General features: G+C 43.0%; 1 pseudogene; it reads left to right on the top strand.

Annotated features, from left to right (window-relative positions):
* Nucleotides 1-7,579: 7,579 nt before the first annotated feature.
* LOC121437436 lies at nucleotides 7,580-9,072 on the top strand (annotated as a pseudogene).
* The last annotated feature ends 5,965 nt before the right edge of the window (nucleotides 9,073-15,037 follow it).

The raw sequence follows: 15,037 nt of genomic DNA, 5'->3' as shown, positions 1-15,037 counted from the left end.
GAAGTGGGGAGAGAGGCAGAAGCGAAACTGCCTCTCTGAGAGGAAGATGGAAAAGAGTTCGAGCTCAGGCCAGAAGCTGAAGATCAGCCTGCCTCAGTGGATGGGGGGGAAATGGGTGTGGCTTGTCTCTCAAAGGGACCAAAACCATAACATTCCCAGGTCTTCCTTATAATGAAAAGGATGCACTTCAAGGAAGCATAAAAGGAAGGGCCCAAGATGGTGGCAGGCCCAGAGCTACACTTTTTTGGGTCCTCCATGGTCGCGGAAGGTTGCACTTGAGCTTTGCTGTTTAGCGCAGTGCCTGCCAGGCTCCAGAAGATCCTGTGGGCTAAGAAATCTGTAGGAAGACAAGCCTACCTTGACCTGAGCAGCTAGGCTGTCGATTCCAGTGATTCTGTCCACATCTAGAGGTCTTTACTTTAGACGAAAGGCAGGTTTGCCCAATGGTCAGTGCTCTGCAGTCGAAGCGAAATGCAGAAGGATGTTGTTCTGTGCGTGTTTGTCTTCTGTCTGCTTTGGAGGGAGCAGAGAGCTACTGCTAGGAGCCAACCTGTCTCTTTTTTGTTGTTGTGAATAGTTTTTAATAATTAAATACTTAAATATCACATTCCCCAGATCTCTGAGCAGTTGAGGGCTGTTTATCAGGTATAACTATAGTATAGAATTTGTTTGGAAAATTGGGTCTGAGCTTGACCACACTGGCTCTCAACAGGTAAGATTTACATTTGTAAAAAGGCAGAGAGAGGGAAAGAACTGCTCGTAATAAAAGGTTAGTGGCAGAACTGACAATGGTAGAGAACAGCTTAAGAGACTTAAAGGTACATACCAGTTTAAAATATATGTATCATTATGTATAGAAAGAGTGAACAGGAATTGGGCAATGTGGACGAATCTGACGGGCCCTATCAGAGGCGTAACATTGTTCAAAACATACATAACAGAGTTAATAAGAGGATTTTAGTGAAAACTGGGTGAGAAGGCAGGGTGAAACTGTGAGCAAAACCGGGAGAGTGTGGTCATGTGACATGGTCCTCGGCCCAGATGGCGGAAAAAGGTCACCTGACCCATCCAGTCCTCAGCCAAGATGGCAACCACATGTAGTCTGCCCTGTTGGACAGCTACCATGTTAAAACAAAAGCTGCAGAGGGGTGGGGCAAAAGGCTGGAACTGAAAAACGGCCGTGTATAGTTTTAATGGGGCCACTTATTTGGACAGAGATGGATAAGTGTAAGGCATTAAAGCATGAGGCCAGAGTGATAGGTCTGGATGGCTTGGCTCCCATGGTCAAGGCCGTAAAAAAACCCACAAATACCGTTGCACCTCAAGCCTACAACGAGAGCGGCTCCCCGTTAAGGCAAGATGCAGACGGCACGAACACCCAGACCCTGTGAACAGGCATCCGAGCTGACAAGGGGGTGCTATAACCTGGCTGAATCGACTCAAGCCTCCGAGGTGAGAGGTATTCCCGGGCAGGAGGGATTCAGCCAAGGTCAGTCAGCACCGTAGCGGCATGCTGCACCGTAGCAGCAGTTACAATGAAAAGAAGGAAGGAATGAAAAGAGAAAAAGAGGGAGAACTGGAGACCCTGGGCCTCCAGGCGCGAGTGAGCTGAGGGGCTGGCTAAGGCCATGCCATCCCAAGCACGGGCTTTCCACAGGAGACAAGCCGAATTGAATGCCAGTGAAGGGAACAACCGAGGCCCTGAAAGCCCGCGGTTGGAGGTTCCCCCATCCCTAGACACCGCGAAGGATTGCCGGGAGTTCAACAGTCAATTCCTTGGGTTAAAAGAGATGGTTAAGCTGGCCGAGATGGGGACACTCACGATTAGTTGATTTGTTGTTTGGAGGAGCTGCATCCAGGCAGATGGAACACGTGGGTCATTGTAGAGAAAGTACTCGACTCCTGATTCTGCCCAGGAGGGAGCTCAGAGTCCCGGACTGCACCTAAAGCCAGAACTCCGGCCCTGGGTAGAAGTCCAGGGCGGGCGAATCATCCGAATCACATGGCACCATTTGTTATTCTTTTTAAAAATGCTGCAAGATCCCCGGTGGCAGTAGGCAGCAGAAATGCTGTAGGTCCCAAATGGTGGTAGCAGGCCATGTGGTGGCAGGCAGCAGGCTCTGGGAGCAGCCAATCACAGGCAGAAAAGGCTGCCAGTCCCAGAGCAGTGGTAGCGGGCCCTGTGGTAGCAGGCAGTGGGCCCCAGGCAGAGACGGCTGATGGTCCCTGAGCAATGGCTGGTTCCAGACAGGGAGACACATGGCAGGCGGGCAGAAGACAGGAACATGGATAGACACGACATGCAGGGTGAGGATGAATGATTATTCAGGGGGTTATGGAGGAAGAAGGGTGAAGGGGGGGACAGAGAGAGGGGAGAGAGAAATAGAGAGAGAGAGAGAGAGAGAGAGAGAGAGAGAGAGAAGAGGGGAAAGAGACAGAGGAAGGGCGAAGCAGAGAAGTGGGGAGAGAGGCAGAAGCGAAACTGCCTCTATGAGAGGAAGATGAAAAAGAGAATGAGCTCAGGAAAGAAGCTGAAGATCCACCTCCCTCAGCGGATGGGGAGGGGAATGGGTGTGGCTTGTCTCTTAAAGGGACCAAAACCATAACAGCTGGCAATGCCAGAGTTGACATCCAAGGAAGGGTCCCCTCAAGGCAAGTTTGCTTGGAGGCTCTCTGCCCGTTTCAGTTACTCCAGCTGCCTTCTTCTTCACACAATCCTGACAGGCAGGGGACAGGTTACTTCAAAGAGCAGAAGGTCAAGTCCCTTCAAAATCCCTGGCCAGAATGTGCCTCCCCCTGCCCTGAGTATTTCCCATTTTATAGGGGTATTCAAAAGGGAAAGAAAATTCTGTCCTAGGTCTCTGTGAGAAAAGAAGGCTCCTGGGCCTTCTTTGTTTCCTTAAAATACTTTGTCGATGTGCGAGGTCAGTGTGGAGGTCAGTGTTCAACCTCAGATGTAGTATCCCCCTTCCATCATGACTGTTCTCTGCTGCACACGCCAGGCTCACCAGTTCTGTTTCTGTCTCTGCCCCTGACCTTGCCATAGGAACACTTGGTTCCTGAGCGTGCTGCGGCATACCTCTGTGTGGGTTCTGGGCACTCTAATTCAGTCCCTCATGCTGGCACGTCAAGCACTTTACACACTGAGCCATCTTCCTTTCTGTCCCCGTCTTCCTTACTGCCATACTCACCCGAGACGCCCTGGAATAGGATGGGCACCCTATCTTGGTAGTCTTGAGCCCAGCACCATAGGCACCGGCCTTCCCTTTCCACAGTGCTTGAGTGATGAGCTCTGTGGCCTGGATCAGATAAGCTGGGGCAGGTTCTCCATCTTCAGCCTCTCTCTTCTCCTGTCATCCTGGCTCCCAGGATTCCTGGTCCAGCCCCATGGCTGCTAGCTCACTGGTGTGGGTGGGGCTGGTGCCTGTACTTTCTATAATAAAGCAGGAGGATTCAAGCCAGAATGTCCTTCTTTCCCCGGGTCCAGCCCAAGCTTATTTTGTTCATTAGTTTACCAACCTGCCCCAACTGGAGGGGACCAGAACCTGAAAATACAAAATTCACTTGAATAGAGAAAAACAGTTGTGTTCTTTTTGCTGGGTTTGGCTGAGGAACTTTTTGGAAAGGCTTGGTTTATCATTGTCGTTGCATACACAAGCAAGCACAGGCATTGGTGTACTGTTGGTGCACAAGTTTTGGGAGGGTTTTTTTTTTCATCCTACATGGATTCAGTGATGGAACTCAGGTTGCCAGACTCATGAGACAAGTGCTTTCAACCCCTGAGCCACCTTACTGACCCATGGCTTTGAACTTCTGGTCTTTCTGCCTCTGTCTGTCTAGTGCAAAGATACAGCCATGTGCCACATCAACTTTTGTTTGTCTGTTTGTTTTATTAAAGATGGGATCTCACTATGTGGGCCTGGCTATTCTGTAATTTGCTATGCAGACTAGGCTGATCTTGAATTCACATATCTGCCTGTCTTTAACTCCCTGAATGCTGGGATCAGAAATGTGTGCCACCATAGCCAGCTTTTCCATTGTCAAAAGGTATCACATGGTGCTGGAGTGTTAGCTCAAAAGTTAAGAGCACAGGCTGCTCTTCCAAATGTCCTGAGTTTAATTCCCAGAAACAACATGGTGGCTCCCAACCACCTATAATGGGATCTGATCTCTTCTGGAATAAAGTCAATAGAACACTCGCAAACATAAAATACATAAATAAGTGTAAAGGAGAAATGTTTAAAAAATTCAAAAAGAGAATATCTGTGAAATAATATAACAACATGAAACCCATCCCTTTGAATGATGAATATATGCTAACAATTATAATGTAAACGGTCACATGAACAAAACATCATTGGAAACTTAATTTCAAGCATGTTTCAAAATCTCTCTAAATAAGGAACCTCAAAATATAACAAATTCTTTGTAGAAGTGCAAATTGCCAAGTATAATGAAAATGTTCAAAGAAGTAGAAAATTCACTAACTATAGTTTTACATAAAATGCCAGAAGCTACAACTGTAAAGCCATACCAATATGAATCCCTTAAACATGAGCCAGAATGGGAAAAAAATTATGGAAAGAAAAAGAGCTATGAGAAACTAAGGAATGCAGAGAATTGGAGGAATATTCTGCTCAAGTAAATATCACATCATTTGGCTTCTAATACCAAGCAGTCACCCCTGAAACATAAGAAACACTATACAGACCGATAAAGTTGTAAAGTTGTACTTCTGCATTCAGAAAAATCACACACACACACACACACACACACGCGTGCACGCACACACACACACACGTGTGCACGCACACACACACACACACAAACACACACACACACACACACACCTACTTCTGAAGCAACAATTAATGGAAAGAAAGAGACCATAAGTTTGAAAGCAACGAAGAAGGGATATATGGGAAGGTTTGAAGAAATGAAAGGGGGGAAAGAGAGAGTATAATTACATTATAATATGAAAATAAAAGAGAAGTTATACCTGCAGTTTTTGACAGGGATTAAATATGCATGATTTAAGAAACTCAAACATAATAGGCTGTTTCTAATTAAATCTTTGAAACTTTTTGAAATATCTTTGAATTGTGACTGCCTTTCAACTCATAAACTGAAACACCATTTTAAAATACAGATAAATGAACAGAAAACCAAATCCTTAAATGGCTACATCACCAAGTATTATGCAATTTTAATGGCACTAAAATATTTAAAATAAATCAGTATTCTTTCATGGTAAGTGCATTTTGTATACTATAAATTTAAAGTCGTATTTTAGAATGTTATTTTATAAATTTATTACATTTAATATACTTAATAAGATTGTTCCAAGTCACCTGCACCAAAATATTTAGGGATCCATGTAAGGTGGGGAGCCAACTTATGAAGTTACTCCTTTCATCTTGGTGAACATTAAAATCCAGGAGTTACTCATATACACAACTTGAACCTGTTCACATAGCTTACTTATTTCTGAAATGTTTGTTCATCTCAGATGTAACAATGGAACAAACTGAGTCTCCTTGTTTCCTCCATGAGGCACTATCTATATATTCTCATTGAACAGACCAACCTATTTCACCTTTTCCTTTGCCATAAAAAGGATAACATAGAAAAGGGTCAGAACTCTGAGACTGGGGCGTGTTGGGGATTAAAAATATGAGACAGATTAACTGAAATGGTGGGAAAGAACAACACATGGCTTGTACATGAAATTTACCCTTGAAGCGAAAGTGCAAAAAGTAGTAGAAATAAAATTAGCAAACTGTTTTGGGGCATTTGGGAGTGGGAACACTATAAAATAGTGTTTTCTTTTTGTATTCTTAAATGTCTTATTTATTCATTTTAAATTATTTTTCCACTCAAAAATTTACACTTCCTCAACGTGCCTGTTCTAATGGGAGCTCACCAAATCCAGTTGGACCGGGACTGAAGGAGCATGCAATCAAACCGAACTCTCTGAATGTGTCTGACAATGGGGGCTGACTGAGCAGCCATTGATAAAGGCACTGGGACTAGTTTCTACTGCATGTACTGGCTTTCTGGGACCCTAGTCTATTTGGACAAAATAGTTCTTAAACTGCATGATTAATCAGAAAAGTGAATTCATGGCTCCCATTCTCAACAAACTACATTTTGTGGAGGGGAAATAAGATATTTAGAGTCCGTATTATGCAAGAGTGTCTATGGAATGCATCCCTAAGTAATTAAAGTCACACTTGACTAAACTACCAAGTATATGTCGGTCATGAGATGTGAGATCTTGAAGCAAAAACAAATAAAATAAAATAAAATCAACGATATGAAATTTTCCTTTCTGACTCCTGAGCTTCTATGAGCTAGACCACTATAGTTCTTTCCATTGTGTTCACATGCTCATTTTCCTCTGGAAGATTCTCTGTCTCGCATGTCCTTAAAATCATGACCATCCGTCGTATTCCTAACTCAAAGATTCAATGTTCTCTAAGGCCAAGGACCTCTTAAACTAGTGATGGGAACTTGTATCCCCAGCTCCTCACTTGCAGTTTTCTACCCCCACTTCCTTAGTTCTCATAGCTAAAAGAGATGATGGTATCTCCAAAATACCCAACTTCACTTCTTCCTAGCCAATTTGCACAACCCACTTGACGTTAAAGACTGTGGTCAGTCATCAAGGCCTGGGCATCATCTTAGGCAGGCAAGATGTGAGGCGCATTGTTCTGTCATTTGACATGGTCTGCCCCAATGATTGTGTTGCAGCAGTACAGAACATTAGAGGAGGGGGAAAGTGATTCGTGGAAAATAAATTACCAACACAGGAAGGGCTGTTACAAGGAACAGGGACTGCTAGTTTCAAACACTTTTATTTTCTGCCAAGTTCAATATAAGACCTTAGTAAAGAGTCTTATGAGCACACTTTTGTTTTCTTCCACAGACAGGAAAGATCACGGCTCTGTCTACACCATGATTGACGACATATTGGGTTTCAGATTATATTGCAGTGGAGATTTAAAGGATTTTGGCTGCCAAAGAGAAGGTGACTGAGTTAACTTGTTGGATTCAGAAGGTGCTGGAGTACTGGCCCTAGAGATGTCTCCCTGTTCCTCCAAGCTCCTTTCTAGCTTTTGTATGGCTTTCCTATCTTCTTGGGTTTACTACTACCTAGCATGCCTTTCTGGCTGGGCACGAGCTACCCCCTATTGCCATGATCTCCCAACCCTAAAGCTCACCCTTCCACACCTCCCATCACTTCTACCATTGATAGTCAGCCCATACCGCCCTCCTGCTCTTCCAAAACCACCCTCAGAACGTGCCCCTCCAGGCCTGCTGTCCTTATCCTCCAGGGACTTATTAATCAAGGCCCAGAAGTCCACAAGCTGAGCTGTCTGGCATCCGCGGCTCCACTCTAGCTCCTGCTGCACCGCACCCTCGGCTCTAGCCGCTCCAACTCGGCTCTTTCAGCCAGACCGCGCAATGTCTGCTGGGTCACACAGCTTTCGCCTCCTTTGCCGCCCACGCGCTCAGGACTCCACCGGCTCTCTGTGGCTTGGTCACCTAGCCTCGGGCTCCCAGCGATTCGCTGTTTCAGGCGAACACCGCAGCGCTGCCTTCTCCAGTGGCACAGGAGATGCCACAGCCCGCAGGACCCTCCAACCTCTCGCCAACCACTATGGGACCTCAGCAAACAGGTAGCAGGAAGCAGAAAGCTTCCAAAGAGGGTGCTGGGAGCTCTCCGTCGCCAGGCCCCTCCATGGTGGCGATGGCGGCAGCCGAAGCAGGCCAAGCCGAGGGGTCGCTGCTGCTGGTCAGGAGGCCACAGCGGCCCATGGCTCGCCATTCCTTGGTGCACTACCTGAAGGGCCGGGCGCTGGGCTACGAGGGCCACCCGAGGCTGGCGGGCTTCGAGGGCGACCTGTGCAGCTACAGGGCCCTCAGGCTGCCTGAGCTGCTGAGGGAGCGCCAGCTGGCACTCGGCCCCCTCAACAAGGTGTTCGCATCGCAGTGGCTAAATGCCAGGCAGGTGGTGTGTGGCACCAAGTGCAGCACGCTTTTTGTGGTCGACGTCAAGACCGACCATATCAGGTGCATTCCTCTGATTAGTGACAGGGGGCCTGACCAGTCCCGTGGCTAGCCTTCCTGTGGCATTCATGCTGTGGAACTGAATCCCTCCAAGACCCTCATGGCCACTGGAGGGAAAAACCCCAACAGCCTGGCCGTCTACCAGTTGCCCAAGCTGGACCCCATGTGCCTAGGAGTTTGCCAAGGCCACAGGGACTGGATCTTTGCCATCGCGTGGATGAGTGACACTGTGGTTGTGAGTGGTTCCCACGATGGCACCGTGGCACTCTGGCTGGTGGATCCGGACATGTTCAATAGCAGCATTGCTCTGCTAGAGGATGCGGGCCTTCCAGCTTATGCTCACATCCGTCCTACAGATATAGAGGCCATCCCTAAAGTCACTACCAATCCTGGTAACCGCAAAGTTCGAGCCCTTGCTTACAGCAACAAAAACCAGGAGCTGGGAGCCGTGTCTCTGGATGGCTACTTCCACCTGTGGAAAGCCAGGAGCTCCCTGGCCAGGCTGATGTCCCTAAGGCTGCCCTACTCCAGGGAGAACATGTGTCTCACCTACTGTGACGAGTTGTCCCTCTATGCTGTCGGATCCCAGTCTCATGTTTCATTCCTGGATCCTCGCCAAAGCCAGCAGAACATCCGGCCATTCTGCTCCCGAGAAGGAGTCATTGGTGTGCATTCCTTGAGTGTCCACCAGCATATTGTCACCGTGGGAACAGGTCACGGTTCTCTGCTCTTCTATGACATCCGTGCCCAGAAGTTCCTCGAGCAAAGATCTGTAGCCAGTCCAGACATGTTTCCTGTGCCCTCTGGAAGGAAGTCAAGCTCACCTGTGGCAGCGGCTGGATCAACCAGAATGATTTCTTAGAGAATTGCGCTGCTGGTGTAGATTTCCCCAACGCACTCTACACTCACTGCTACAACTGGCCAGAGATGAAGCTCTTCGTGGGTGGGGGCCCACTGGCCTCAGGCCTCCATGGCAACTATGCAGGCCTCTGGAGCTAAGGTTAGCTGAACTCACAGTATGCATTTATCTTTCTGGTCAATCTAACTGAATGCTGCCGTTTTCGTTTTCCACATGCTGTTTTAACTCTGTTTCTCTCTCTTTTTTTCTTTCTTTTTTTCTTTCAGGCAGAGTGGGCCCTGATTAACCAGTGTATTTCTTAGCAGAAAGCGAGGAGAAGACAGATGGAGCTGACAGAAGTCGCTCTGAGAAATTTTCTGCACCTCTCCACCATTCTTTGAACTGTTCATACAAATACTTTCCACTAACTCTTAGCTGTGCGGTCTTTGAGTGAGTGATCCATATAGTCTTTATGTGGAAGAAAACGGCTGTTATAATGTTAGACTTGTGTATTTGTTGTGTTATTTTACTATTAGATGGTTTAAAGACACTGCTTTTAGTTTTCATCACGTGTGTGTGATATATGAACAAGATTTACTAATAAACAGAGTTTAGACATCTCTTCTGGAGCGCTAACCACAGTTTTATGGCATTGTTCCGATTATAACATGCATTCCATGTTCCAGATTGCGTTCTTTTGGAAATATGTCACTCGTGAACTGTGATCATAGTGTGTATAGTTCGTATGTCGTTGGTGAAAAACGCACTTTTCTGAAAAGTTTTTTATGTCATAGAATCTCGTGTATCAGAATCTCAGTTGATGAGGATGGATTAGGTATTCAAGTGTTCAAGTATTCTGCTAAATTGAACTTTCAAAATTAATCCAAAAATCGGTATTTTTCTTTCAAGACATATCTTAGTTTCATGCTCTGTCTTCTTACTGATCAAAGAATGTACTTGTTTTCACTTCTTGCCTTAGTACTGTCAAGACGTGTGGATATATTTGAATGTTTGTGGATGGAGTAACTTACCCAGAGTTTCAGTGCCATCATTCGATGCAGGGATATTAAGTATAAGTGTAGAATGTATAGCCGAGAGGGCAGAAAACACACTGCTCTAAGGTATAGACTGGGTATTTTTGCTGTTGCTATTTTTCCTCACAAATGTTATATTTGAGCATGTCTAAACTTTCAAAAATCTGCCTATAATTTAAGTTGAAAGAAAAAAATGCAAAGAAAGAAAATGAGCCCATCCAGCTCACTGTGAAAGAAACGCCCCCTCTTTATAAGCTCCAAATTAATTAGATTTCATTTTGTGAATTTCAAATTTTCTTACTTAAAAGTGGAATATGTGTGTTACCAAAGCCTCTCATTCTGTGCCTCTAAAGGTAATAATATGTGATTGTGACAATGCTGTATGATTTTCCAATAGAGGAGCTGGGGATTAAAAAAGATAGTTCTGATTGAAGAACGTTGCCATTCAGATTAACAGAGGTAGTGGGATGCTATCCAGGGGCATTGGACTTGTTCTTAGGTGAGAATACTGAGAGTGATAAAGCAGCCAGGCCTTCCTCAAAACTGGCCAGGATAGGTTAGCCCAGGATTGGCATTGAGCCACGTTTCCTTTTCCCTAAACATCTGACATGTAGTTTGCATTGGTGTTGGCAAACTACATGCTGTTCAGTACCAAACCTGAATTGCTGAAAAGAATTACTTGTGAGTTAGATATACAAAATAGTCAAATTTTTGTTTATAGAGATCATGCAGGTTCATTCCGCAAATTATACAGTTTTGCTACATATCTGTGCAGTTCTTTTGCTTGCATGTATGGTTCCAACTCTCTTATAAGTGATTGGAGAGCAGAGATTGTAAACTGCCATGTTTTATTTCTTTATTTGTGTACCAAGACTGAACAAAGGCAATCAGTTATTATTTACTGATATTTTTCTGGCCAATGGAAACCTGAACTTCAAATAGTAATAAATATTTGCTGTTGTATAATAAAGAACCTTGCTGGGTGATTCCCTCTCCTGTTTTTCTTTAAAATTTCCCTAATACATTTTCAGGGCTTGTTGTAGAACTTCAAACATTCATAAATAAAGTAATATGTGATACTTAGAAGATGAACAAAATTTTACTTTTCATATATAACTGGACATTAATCCTTTAAAATACAAAATGGAGATTTGAAGATATATTTAAAAAGATTGGTTTATTTAACCAGAAATGTATTTGAAAATTTTCGAATATAGGTTTTTAATTTAGAAATAATTTATATGGGTAATTAATTTGAAACAAATTTTTCAATCTATAAGCTGCCTATTGTCTAAAAAGTAGTAGGGGATTGGGGTGTTCAAGAGAAATAAGTTTGGAAATACAGAAAAGGAATCCTTCCATATTGGATGAGATTTAAAATAAACAATAGAAGGTAAAGATTTAATCTGAATTCTTCTCTGACTTGATTCATTTTTTTCGTGTGTGTGTGGGGCGGTTGCTTATTAGGGGAAATGGAATGGTAAAAGGGTGAAAGGTCTGAGTGACCAGCTTCTGGGGACAGGAGTAGCAGAAGAGGAGAGAGAGGCCGAGGGAGGGAGAGAGATAGAGAGAGAGAGAGAGAATTAGAGAAAGAGAGAGAACTAGAGAGAGAGAACTAGAGACAGAGAGAGAGAGAGAGAGAGAGAGAGAGAGAGAGAATGAATAAGGGAATGTGCCCTGAAGATGCTCTACGTGGCTGTAGCTGTGGACATGTCCTGTCAATACACTGAGAGCAGGCCAGTACAGATGCATGAACACTAACAGCCTAGCCTGGGACTAGCTACTAGGCAATCCTTAACCTCATCGTCTGTCTCCACCTCCAGAGTGCTAGAACTAAAGATATGTATCACTAAACCTGGCATAAATAAACCTTTATAAGGAATAAAAGGTATCATTTATGATTCTGGGAACAAATTAGGAGGAAAGGTAGACACAATTAAATACATCTGAAACAGATGCAATACTATGACTTCATTAAATGAATATAGAATTACTGTTTAGCCTTCATGAGTGTCTATGTGACTTTATTTTATATTACAACACACATAATCAGAACATATTCAGGGGACAAATTCTCTAAAAATCTAAGATGTACAGTTTTTCAGAATTCCTTGATCCTGAGCTTGGTGGTGCTTGCCTTTAATCCTAGCAATTGGGCAGCAGAGGCAGAGGCAGGCAGATCTCTGAGTTCCAGGACAGACTAGTCTATAGAGTGAGTTCCAAAACAGCCAGAGATACACAGAGAAACCCTGTTTTAGACAAAGGAAAAAAAATTAGTGTTAATATAATCGCCAGCTCACTTTAAATGTATGATATTATAGGTTATATACCTTTTAGAAGACATTCACAAGATTTGGCTAAGTTTTAATAGCTACACAGCCTAATTGTGATTGTATTTTGAATTTAGAAAGTTGCAATAACTTTTAAATCATTAAATTCTGAACATAAGTGTCTTTTGCAGTACATGTATAAACTGGATTTTGAAATATATATTTATTCTTTACAGTTTTCGTATTTATATAAAACATGTTTTGATCAAATCCACCCCCCTGCACACTGCTTCAACTTTTCCAGAATTAGAAATCTTTCTCGCTATATTTCTCTATAAACTTCATCTCCTCTAATTTCAGACCACTGAATCGAATTCCTCCTGCCAATATGTACCAGAGTGTAGGACCAACTCCTGGAGCTGTAGTTCTCAACCTGTGAGTTATGACTCCCTTGGGGGTCATATATTAAATATCCTGCCCTCAGATATATGTATTATGATTCATAGCAGTAGTATAATTACAGTTATGAAGTAGCAATGGAATAACTTTATGGGTAAGGGTCACCACAGCGTGAGGAACTACGTTAAAGTTGCACAGCAATAGGAAGGATGAGAGTGAGTCACCTACTAGGGGTCTCAGCCCTGAAGAAAACTGGCTTAAAATCCCCAAAAGTCCTCTGCTATCCAAAACTTCTCAACTACATGTGGGGCTTTGTGAGTGACCCCCTCAAAGATAACAAGCTTGTAAGACATTGATAAGCACAGTCCACTTTATGTCTACAAAGTATGAGTTACCTATCATTTCTGCGTGAAAACTACCAATAACCACTCATTTATTTACTCCTGCAAGCACATTTCTGACGTAAATGTTTATTTTCCTGTGCTTTATTCTTTGAAATGAACTGATTTCGATAATGTTTAAAGTAGAAGAAAAGATTTTCAAAATAAACATTCCTACTGAGGGGCTGAGAAAATGACTTGGTGGGTAAAAATCTTGTTCTGCAAGCATGAGGACTTGCACTTGGAAACTTAGAATTCATAGAAAAATCCAGACACATGAATATGTATTCTGTAGCTGGAAGTCAGAAAAAGACAGATCCTAAAACCTTGCTGACGAGCCTATTCAAAAAGTATAGCTACTGGTTCCAAGGTAAACTGCAATAGAGGAAATGACCAAATGTCTTGCTCTGACCTCCACATACATTAGCAAGTACCAACACACTCATAAATATACACCAAGCATATACACTGTACATACAACACGTACACATGCACGCACACACACACACGCACACACACACACACACACACACACACACACACACACACCACCACCACTACCAAAGCCAATGAAAGCAATTAGAGTTCCTCATCTAGCAAGAACATACGTGTTAATTTTAAGCATTAATGACAAACCAAATTTAATTCTCTAGAGGTTGATTTTCTCTGCCTATACTTAATGTTGTGCCAATTGTCAAAAACCTTCAGTTCATTTCTTATTTAGAGTGATTTTAGAAAACAATTCACCAAACCATCCTGGATGGTTTTCTCAGAGCTTTGCAATCTCTGCAAGCATGCAAACCTAGCTGCATTAAGCCTGCCCCCATGTGAGCAGCTCAAGGGACACAGTTCACCCAGCAAGAACATTGTTTGCTAATAGGAACGGTAGAATAGAGATGGCACAAGCCACAAGTGTTTTTTTCCCCAGGGATATTGTTTTTAAATCATCTCAAAAGGGTACCTAGAAGCACTCCTCACTACTAGCCTTATCAAAAATCCAGATACATCTTGCTTTTGAGTTTGACATCAGTGAAAGGGCAGGGTGTTTTTAAGGTGAGTACTTCCACAAATTATATGTATATGAAATCAGAGATCTTTAAATGACGTTCATTTTATAGATTCAATGATCATTATTATCTAGGTCTTTTCTCTTTTTTCATTATTTATTTTTCTGTGACATCATTTACAGAGCTAAGCCCTTATTTGAGCTTCTCTTGTGAGTTTTATGGTCTTTATTATTACACTTACCAGATTATAATGGAGTAATTACATGAGAGCCTAAAATACACTTCACCTCCCACTGAATATGAACTTTGTCATTCGGACACCTAATATGATAGGCTGACTATATGTGGTATTGAGTTATCCAATAAAATGTCAATACTTATTTTGTTATTGGTTTTGTATATTTGTGATCCTGGGCATTAAACCTAGGCTCTTGCACTTGCTAGGAAAGTGTTTTATCACTGAGTTAGATCCATCCCCCAGAACTATATTTACTTCTTATGCCTAGCAAGGCTCTTATTAAGTTTCCCAGTAGGCTTGAAACCTATTTTTGTAGCCTAGTCTTTCCTTAAAATTGAAATCCTCCTGCCTCAATACTTGAGAAGCTGATAATAGAGGCCCTACTGAGCTAAAGAAATGAACAAATTATTTATGTGATGGGAGATATTTATTTGAAGAACTTGAAAATGGCACACAGAAAACAATGACACCATCCCTTAGTTCAATTCTAATGGATCCCTGATAGGTTGCATACATATATTACTGAGGCAGTTTCTGTATTAGGAATCTGGTATCATGAAAGTAACGTGCACAACACAGACTCCTTTTCTAAACAAAGTATTGTCATTCAACAAGATGACGATGAACAGATTCAACTTTTTGATATTTCTTCTTTTATTGAAGATAGATTATTTTCACATACTATATTTTCTGATTTCAGTCCCCCCTCCCTCTATTCTGCCCAGGTCCTACCCACATCCCTTCACATCTGCATCCATTCCCTTTTTTTCTCTCATTTAAAAAGAATAGACTTCTAAG

The sequence above is a fragment of the Microtus oregoni genome, unplaced genomic scaffold, assembly GCF_018167655.1.
Source record: "Microtus oregoni isolate MIOR12 unplaced genomic scaffold, Mior012 000052F_ref0000163, whole genome shotgun sequence".
Taxonomy (NCBI): Eukaryota; Metazoa; Chordata; class Mammalia; order Rodentia; family Cricetidae; genus Microtus; species Microtus oregoni.
The sequence above is the reverse complement of the archived record's forward strand: the minus strand, read 5'-3'. Positions and strand labels throughout refer to the sequence as shown.